At 39.2% G+C, this 10,159-nt stretch overlaps 1 long non-coding RNA gene across 1 annotated transcript; it reads right to left on the bottom strand.

Annotated features, from left to right (window-relative positions):
• Positions 1-310: 310 nt before the first annotated feature.
• Positions 311-8,315, bottom strand: LOC306917033. The gene is made up of 4 exons (XR_013789092.1): positions 8,201-8,315; positions 5,266-5,402; positions 2,213-2,266; positions 311-844 (listed from the first exon to the last, which is right to left on the bottom strand). It is a non-coding gene; the product is annotated as an uncharacterized lncRNA (long non-coding RNA).
• Between the last annotated feature and the right edge of the window lie 1,844 nt (positions 8,316-10,159).

Raw genomic sequence — 10,159 nt, 5'->3', positions numbered from 1 at the left:
TAGAGAGAGAAGAAAGACACTAGAGAGAAGAAAGAAACTAGAGAGAGAAGAAAGACACTAGAGAAGAAAGAAACTAGAGAGAGAAGAAAGAAACTAGAGAGAGAAGAAAGAAAGACACTAGAGAAGAAAGAAACTAGAGAGAGAAGAAAGAAACTAGAGAAGAATTAAACTAGAGAAGGAAGAAAGTGAGTTTCACTCATAGAAAGTGAGTTTCATAGTAAGGTGTTTCATAGGAAGTTATAAATATGTGTGTTTCATAGTAAGTTAGAAATATGTGTTTCATATGAAGTTTCTCTCATAGAAAGTGAGTTTCATCGTAAGTTAGAAATATGTGTGTCACAGTCATCAAGTAGACAGGGTTTTTGTATTTTTTATACAGATTTACAGTTCAGCAAAAACAGTTAAATAGTACTTAAAGTGTATCCTTATAGCTGGGTGACATGTTTTTACATTTTTGTATGAATAGCTTATCTCAACACATAACTTTTATTCCAGGGATAAGCTAGCATATCACAAGATCTACCATCAGTGTAGTATCCTTCATGATTTTTTAAATCCTCGAAACAAAAATTTACTTTCCCTGCATTCCGTATGACCTATTCGATTAAAACACACCACAGGCAGAATAGTCCGTATATCGTTCAAAGTCCACCCCAAATTTCATTCACATGGTGGTTTGAGAAATTCCATCCGTAGGGGGGCGCCTATTGCAAAAACATGCTTTTTGGTATAAATCCACTATGTTTGCAACAGCGAGACACTGTACATAATTTGGGTAAATAAACATAATTTGGGTAAAGCCCTTCAGGTACTCTTCTCGATCCACTGCTGGTGTAGAGGTGTCCTCATGATGCATCAGGCAACCCAGAAAAAATAAAATAAAAGCAAAAGATTTAGTACATAGACATAACAATTAACATCCCTAGCTGGAATACTGTAATAGGCATAATGCAGTTGTGTCTAGGTCTCCCTGTCGACTAATCCAATAGTTATGAAATAATCACTAAGAAAATGAGCTATTGCAGCCATAGTTTGGCTTAATGTTCTCTCCCGTGTCACTGACAGAGTCACTATGTCGTGAAGTCCTTCAGGACCTCCAGAACTTTGAGTAGAACTCAGCTGTATGACACCTTCTTCCAGCTGCCGCCAGCACTATGAGTAGAACTTCCACTGTATGACACGATAAGTCGATGACCGTGGTGCCGCCAGCACTATGAGTAAAACTTCCACTGTATGACAACTTGGTGCGGTACCTTGGTACTACACGGCACAGTGACTCTGTCAGTGACACGGACAGAACATTGGAGCAAAACTAGGTCTGCAATAGCTCATTTTCTTAGTGATTATTCCATAACTATTGGATTAGTAGACAAGGAGTCCTGTGCCCGGCCTCGACACAACTACATTATGCCAGCTGTAGACTCTGTCCACTGCTATCTGGTTCACAACTACATTATGCCAGCTATAGACTCTGTCCACTGCTATGTGGTTCACAATTACATTATGCCAGCTGTAGACTCTGTCCACTGCTATGTGGTTAGAACTCAGCTGTATGGCACCTTCAGGACTTTGGTAATTTACAGTATATATATATGGTTAAATTATTACCCTCAGGCAGGGTCTGGTGTTTTCCACTGAGGTCAAACAAAAAGGTCATGGGTCACAAAGCGAAGCACACAGTTATATTTATAATCCATTCATTTCAACAGTAGAATAATGAGCTGTGTGGCTGTCAGTTAACTAGGATCACAGGTAAACAGGTAAAATTCACCACGGACAAGACCAAGTCTTGCCATGGACACATTTGTCCGTGTACGGACATATTAATGACCTCTTAAACATTTAGAAAATACACATTAAAATAAATCCAACACAACTTTCAAACAAGTCTGTGGAATCTATGAAATCTATGCAGAAGTTTGATCTGCGACACAATTGTATCAGTACATTGAAATGCCAGATAACCAATGAACAATGAATGTTCAAGTAGCAAGATATCTAAATTAGATTTTTAACATAATCCATTCATCATGTCATTCATCCCCAATGCATGTCTTTTGAAGATTAGTCATATCACATGTGGCAGCCAAGTCTATGGACCTTTTAATGTTTGTTTAGAGCACTAATACGTAAATCATTTGCCAGCCAAGTCTATGAACTTTAATGTTTCCAAACGTACAATACATCGTTTGCCAAGAGATCCACGACTTACCAGGAAAGAAGAGAAGCTCAGTCTGGGTATAGCTTGAGGTGGTGAGAAGACAACCTGAGTGGCAGAGTAGTGGAGAGAGAAAAACTGTTGAGTTTTTAAGTGGTGTAACCACTTCCTTAAGTGACTATGATAATGTGTGTGGGTGGCTGGGTGGGTGGCTGGCTGGCTGGGTGGGTGGCTGGGTGCGTCTGAGCACGGAAACAGCATGGTTGTTTTTCACCACCTGTGCGCAACCTAACACACACACAAACACACGCACATATTAACTGTATATATGGTGATTTCGGGTGTGCCAGTACAGTACCGTTTCGGACGCGGGGCGGCAGGTGCGTTCCTGTTGGTCTGGACCCCCCAGAGGTCAACAGGGGGGTCCAGGACCCAAAGTTACTGTGGTATATTGAGCAATATATTAAACACCACTTAAACTAACAAACCAGAGCAATCGAGGACCACATAGGGACAGTGTAGTGCCTCAGTAAACTATAGGACCATAGAGACAGTAAACTATAGGACCACATAGAGACAGTAAACTATAGGATCACATAGAGACAGTAAACTATAGGATCACATAGAGACAGTAAACTATAGGACCACATAGAGACAGTAAACTATAGGACCACATAGAGACAGTAAACTATAGGATCACATAGAGACAGTAAACTATAGGATCACATAGAGACAGTAAACTATAGGACCACATAGAGACAGTAAACTATAGGATCACATAGAGACAGTAAACTATAGGATCACATAGAGACAGTAAACTATAGGACCACATAGAGACAGTAAACTATAGGACCACATAGAGACAGTAAACTATAGGACCACATAGAGACAGTAAACTATAGGATCACATAGAGACAGTAAACTATAGGACCACATAGAGACAGTAAACTATAGGATCACATAGAGACAGTAAACTATAGGATCACATAGAGACAGTAAACTATAGGATCACATAGAGACAGTAAACTATAGGATCACATAGAGACAGTAAACTATAGGATCACATAGAGACAGTAAACTATAGGATCACATAGAGACAGTAAACTATAGGATCACATAGACAGTAAACTATAGGATCACATAGAGACAGTAAACTATAGGACCACATAGACAGTAAACTATAGGATCACATAGAGACAGTAAACTATAGGATCACATAGACAGTAAACTATAGGACCACATAGACAGTAAACTATAGGATCACATAAGTAAGTAGCCTTGCCGAGCCATGAGGCCCATAGGGCAGGAGCCTATCTCCTGTTTCTGTAGCGTGAGGCAGCTTGATGTACAAGTACACCCCCTGGACATGACGCTAGTATGTCGCAGGGACTTACCCCCAATCCAACCCTTGATGCTGAGTGTCAAGCAGGGAGGCACTGGGTCCCATTTTTAGAGTCTTTGGTATGACCCGGCCAGGGATTGAACCCCGACCTCCCAGTCTCAGGGCGGACACTCTAACCACAAGGCCACTGAGCTGGTATAGGATCACATAGAGACAGTGTAGTGCCTCCAACCCGATCTCACCCAAACACGTTCAAATAACACACACGACTAGTAAACCCCAAAATCCGTACATATTACACTACTACTGTTTTGACCGCGACGGAGGCGTGGCTTTCAACGGCTAGTAGTGTTAGTGTATGTACAGAATTGCCAATCTGTGTTATTTCACTGTGTTTGGGTTAGACCCTTTGGGTTACCCTTTGGGTGAGACCGAGTTGAGTGCCTCAGTAAACTAGGATCACATAAAAACAGTGTAGTGTCTCAGTTAACTAGGATCACAGGTAAACCAGGAACAGGGTAGTGTCTCAGTTAACTAGGATCACAGGTAAACCAGGAACAGGGTAGTGTCTCAGTTAACTAGGATCACAGGTAAACCAGGTAGTGTTATATTTAAAAAATCACACCCGTGTGAACTGAGTGGTGTAAGGTCTTATATAGACTGATCAGCTGTGGTCTGACGTATTGTCTGACGTAATGAAATCACACCTGTGTGAACTGGGTGACCATATCAACCATGCTCATTTTTTGGTACGAACAGACAGACAGACAGACAGACAGACAAACTAACAAAGCCAGTTGTAGGAGTGGTTTACACCACTCAATAACAAAGCCAGTTGTAGGAGTGGTTTACACCACTCAAAAATAGATGCCTCATCGGCTCCAGGGGGGTAAGGAGGGGCTTTAGCCCCCTCTGGTGGAGGCTTAGCCCCCCTCCAAACAAGCCCAATTGACTGACTCGATTCATTGATTCATTAGCCCCCCCTCTAAATAGAGCGTCGCAGTCCCGCCCCCTACCAGGGCCCAGGAATTGATTCTCTGTTCATTTTCCTCATAGACATTTCAGAAAGTATTTATTTGAAGACGTTTACGTCGCGGACAAAGCCAACTCTTGTCATGACAAATCATGACAACAAACACAATTTGGGCCAAACAAAGAATTAGAAAGTAGAAAAAACACTTTTTTTGTTGTTTTTCTTCTATGTAATTATTTGTTTGGTCCAAAATATTGTGTATGATTTGGGTTATGATTTGGGTTAGGGTTAGGGTTAGGTCTTTAAATAAATACTTTTTGAAATGTCTATGGGAAAAATGCATTGTGATTCATTTCCTGGGCCGGGACTCTGTCACTCTATAGCCAGCTCCTCCATAGTACCCCCAGTCACAATTTAACCCTAACCCTAACCCTTAACCCTAACCCTAGTTCCAAATCATCATTTAGCTGGAACTCCCACAAGTACCCCCTGGGGGTCCCCGGACCCCACTTTGGGAACCACTGCGACAAAGTATAAAATAAGCATCAAAAGATGACATAAAAAAAAGAATATACAAGGTTTCTAACTGACAGTTGTTCCTTTTGTAGCACTCTATAGTGTATGTTTACGCATAGTTTCATTATATAGATATTCCACTGTTAGGTTCTTAGCTTACGTATGATTCTTGACGACTTGATGTATTTATGTATTAGCATGTTTTAGTTTGTACGTAGGGGGGTGTGTGTGTGTGTGTGTGTGTGTGTGTGTGTGTGTGTGAGTGTGGCCTCTTACCGTCTGCGGTTGGGTTTCCCAGGATGGTGGTGACCTCCTTGTTGGTGGGGTTCTGGCCCAGCTGCCCAGAGCACTACAGATATCGGCCACCAGGTTCTCACCAGCTCTGTCAAAGAGACCGAACGCCTCCTTGAAGTCTGGACACAAACAAGACAAGACACACACACACAGACACACACACACACACACACACCTTTGAATGCGGCGAAACGGAATTCAACATCGAGAGAGTAAATCTATAACCGCGTACATCTTGTGTCATATATTAAATTATACATGCATTTATTGTACAGTATACATGTACTGTGTACTGTACTATTTATGCCATGAGTCATGACTGTCACTCCATCAACTTTCCCTGACTGAAGTGAGAAACATAATTAAATAAACTAGCGCCACGCCAAAAAAAGAATACAAATACAAATACAAACAAAAATTAAAACAATCTTAACCCATTTTGGACTGAGGCCGATTCTAAAAAGCCCTCTAAATCCTGACCTAAGCTTTCTTATATTTATGTCTTATATTACACTTATTACACTATTACACTATTACACTTATTACACTATTACACTGTTGCACGATTACACTGTTGCACTTATTACACTTATTACACTATTACACTGTTGCACTATTACACTGTTGCACTTATTACACTATTACACTTATTACACTTATTACACTATTACACTGTTGCACTTATTACACTATTGCACTTATTACACTATTACACTTATTACACTATTACACTACTATACTATTACACAATTAACACTATTACATGTATTGCACTTACACTATTACACTTGCACTTATCAGGTTGAGGGACTGAGTGAACATAGAGCTTTGGATAACATTTATATATGTAGGGAACATTGAGGGAACACAGGGCTGAGGGAACATAGGATAACTTAAATAATATGTCATAAAATAAATACTACTACTTTTTTGTATCATTGCTCTCATGGCTTTGTCACTGTTAGAGCTCCAAAAACCTGTTCTAGGTCCTTATTTAGATCAGTTATTATTAAACAATGCCAACCTTTTTTAACAACCAAACTCGTATCTTAGTTAAAAGAAGTGAGGTAAAGTTAACAGAAGTTTTTAAATAAATGTAGTGGAGTAAAAGTACAATATTTGCCTCTTCTATTGGAGTAAGTATTGGAAATGGGAAATACTCAAGTAAAGTACAAATACCTCAACATTATTGTACTTAAGTAGGCCTACAGTACGTAAATGTACTTAGTTACTTTGCACCAGTGGTTTCAAGGCCCATTATTTATTCTACATTTGAGCCCAAATGGATCTGATGAAATGTAGCCTCTCCCAATGTAGAATATTTCTGGTGTCATTGTTGGATAAGATTTTGTCCACAATTCCATGCTGTATTATGTATTAATGTTGGCACCACAGGAGAGATACAGAGAGTAAGGCTGTATTATGTATTAATGTTGGTACCACAGGAGAGATACAGAGAGTATTATGTATTAATGTTGGTACCACAGGAGAGATACAGAGAGTATTATGTATTATGTATTAATGTTGGTACCACAGGAGAGATACAGAGAGTATTATGTATTATGTATTAATGTTGGTACCACAGGAGAGATACAGAGAGTAAGGCAAACGTTGATCAAAATAACAATTCTTCTACATTCTCTAATTGTGTAGACTTAGTATAAATTAACTGATGCAGGAGAGGAGAGTGTGAAATGAAACCAAATGGACCCACAAGGGTTCATTTTCTTTAATGTCCATTTGGCGGGGACCACCTGGAACCCCCTGAAGGACCACTGAATAAATACGCCTGCTTTACACCACTGACTACAACACACCATTAGTGTCTTAAAAGGATCCCTGGCTAAAGACAAATATGCCTTAAAACATTATACTTGCCCCTCTACAGTATAACTAAAATTACAAAATAAAAACACTTTCATAAAAAGAAAATGTTTCACTCAATAGGAACTACTCCTGTCGCAAGTTGATGTCATATATAAGATGTATATATATGTATATATGGAATGATGTTATATGCCTATGGAATGTATGGAATGCACATGCTAATAAAAAGTATATAAAATATTGCTTTGCTCATATTAACCTTAGGAAGTATTACATTGTTTTTATTAGCATATGCATTCCATACATTCCATAGGACTAGACCATTATGGACATATGACATCAAGTGTGACATTAAGAAAGTGTTTTTATTTTAGTTGTAGAGCAGGGCAAGAATAATGTTTTAAGGCATATTTGTCTTATTAGCCAGGGATCCTTTTAAGACACTCAAACAAGTGTTGATCATGTCAACAAAATAAGCAGAATGACCCTTTAATGTTTTGCCATGCTGTTGCCTCAGTAACCAAGGCTAGCTAGCTTAAGTAAGTAAGTAAGTAGATTTTATTTGTAAAGCAAAGTCACAAGGTGCTGAACAGAACACAGAACAAGCAATCAACAATAAAGCAATAAACAAGGCAAAATCTCAAAACATAAGCATGTAAGATAGTAAAATAGAGGCAGAATCACAAAAACAAAGTATGTCAATGCTTAAGTAGTTAGCATCTTGGTTAGCATCTTGGTTAGCATCACACTTCTTCATAAACATCACTACAATGTTACAGTGTTGCACCAAAGTATGATTAAAACACCAAGACAATATTCTCTGGCGTGGTTTTTATCAAGTATCTGGACTCAAACAAGCAAATGAAGTATGTTATGACATGGTTAGCATTAGCAACAGGCTTTGGGCCTAGTGTGGATTCACAACATTAAACTTGACTGAATTCTCTTTGCTTCAGGATCACAGTCTGGACTCCAATATAAGATAATAATAATAATTAATGGCTCATTAGCTGTTATGAATGATGTAATAATAATAATAATATAATGGCTCATTAGCTGTTATGAATGATGGAAATGTGTTTTTTCATACCAGTTAGTTAACAGCTTGTTCTCTCAGCAACCATCAATGACCTGGAAGGAAGTGAAGCTTACAGAACAGGAAGCAGTTTCTCAATATATATAGTGTAGGGCGCCCACTGGTGGGAACAACATGCAACAACACCTATAAATATTTTAAACATTTGAAAACTTGTGAAATGGGACGTTCTGAATACTGAGTGTACTTTCTACTTTACTTTAAGTACTTTAAGTACTTTGAGTACATTTTGATACCAATACTTTTGTACTTTTACTCAAGTAACCGCTTCTTATAAATCATGTTTACTGAAGAGACGTTACTGACCCAAGTCTCACCGTTTCACCATCCATCCATCTTCAACCGCTTATCCGTAGTCGGGTCACGGGGGCAACAGATATCCACCAGAGAGCTCCAGACTTCCCTCTCCACAGCAAACTGTAGTAACTTCCTCCTGGGGGATCCCGAGACGTTCCAAGGCCAGTGAGTTGATGTGTTCCAACTGCACCTTGGTCTGCCCCGGGGGTCTCCCAGTCTCCCAGTGGGAGACGCCCGAGAGGCATCCTAACCAGATGTCTCCTTTCCAGGCGAAGGAGCAGCGACTCTACTCCGAGTCTCTCTCGTGTGACTAAACTTCATCTCTAAGGGAGATGAACTTCTTACCCTATCTCTAAGGGAGATGAACTTCTCACCCTATCTCTAAGGGAGATGAACTTCTCACCCTATCTCTAAGGGAGATGAACTTCTCACCCTATCTCTAAGGGAGGTGCCATGCAGCCACCCGTCAAAGTAAACTCATTTCGGCCGCTTGTATTCATGACCTTATTCTTTGGGTTATGACCCACACTCCATGACCATATATACAGTAGGAACACTTCATGACCATATATAGAGTAGGAACACTTCATGACCATATATAGAGTAGGAACACTTCATGACCATATATAGAGTAGGAACACTTCATGACCATATATAGAGTAGGAATACTTCATGACCATATATAGAGTAGGAACACTTCATGACCATATATAGAGTAGGAATACTTCATGACCATATATAGAGTAAGAACACTTCATGACCATATAAGGTGAGAGTATGAAGGGAGATTGCTCGGTAGACAGAGCTCCCTGTTTTTCATTCTGCAACATCACATCAAGATCCTTCACTACCCACCTGTTGTCATGTAGCTGTGGCCATATGTGACACGATTTGACTGAGAGCCTGTCATCGTGCAACCTCCAGCTTTTCACCAGGAGAAAAACTGATGTATTTATTTTATCCAAAAAGAGTTAATAGCACAGGCATACTCTTCACATAGGTACTAGAGCATGTCTGAAATAAATGGCAGAGCTGAAATTGACATGTAAATATGAAATAAATGCTTAAACATGTAGCTATAGTGTAATGTTAGAGTCCACAGAAGACATGTAAATATCAAATAAATGCTTAAACATGTAGCTAGGTGTAATGTTAGAGACAACAGAAGACATGTAAATATGAAATAAATGCTTAAACATGTAACTAGGTGTAATGTTAAGAGTCCACAGAAGTGAACCTTTCAAGCCTGTTTTCTCAACTCGCTGTTTCTCTGCAAGACATTACTCTATAAGCCATATCTCCAAAACTGGTGGGTCAATTTGAAGCTGGGAGTCCCTGGTTTCATATGACATGAAAAATACTAAAGTAATTAAAAAGATCCAATGACTTACTGTGTGTCAAGTTTGGTCACCTATATTGTCATGACAACACTATGAATATTAATAAAGAACAATATCAGACGTTCAAGAATCAGTTTATTGAACAATTAAACACTTTTACAAAATGTGATCATTAGAATAATGAATATTAATGATCACACAATAACATCTGAATTCTGAATATGAATGATCAGACAACAACATCAGAATTATCCCACTACCAGAATCACAAGAGGAATCACCTGGTGTCTAGTTGCTAGGGGGGTGGGGTGGTGTC

This window comes from Electrona antarctica (genome assembly GCF_951216825.1).
Source record: "Electrona antarctica genome assembly, chromosome: 24".
Classification (NCBI taxonomy): Eukaryota; Metazoa; Chordata; class Actinopteri; order Myctophiformes; family Myctophidae; genus Electrona; species Electrona antarctica.
The sequence above is the reverse complement of the archived record's forward strand: the minus strand, read 5'-3'. Positions and strand labels throughout refer to the sequence as shown.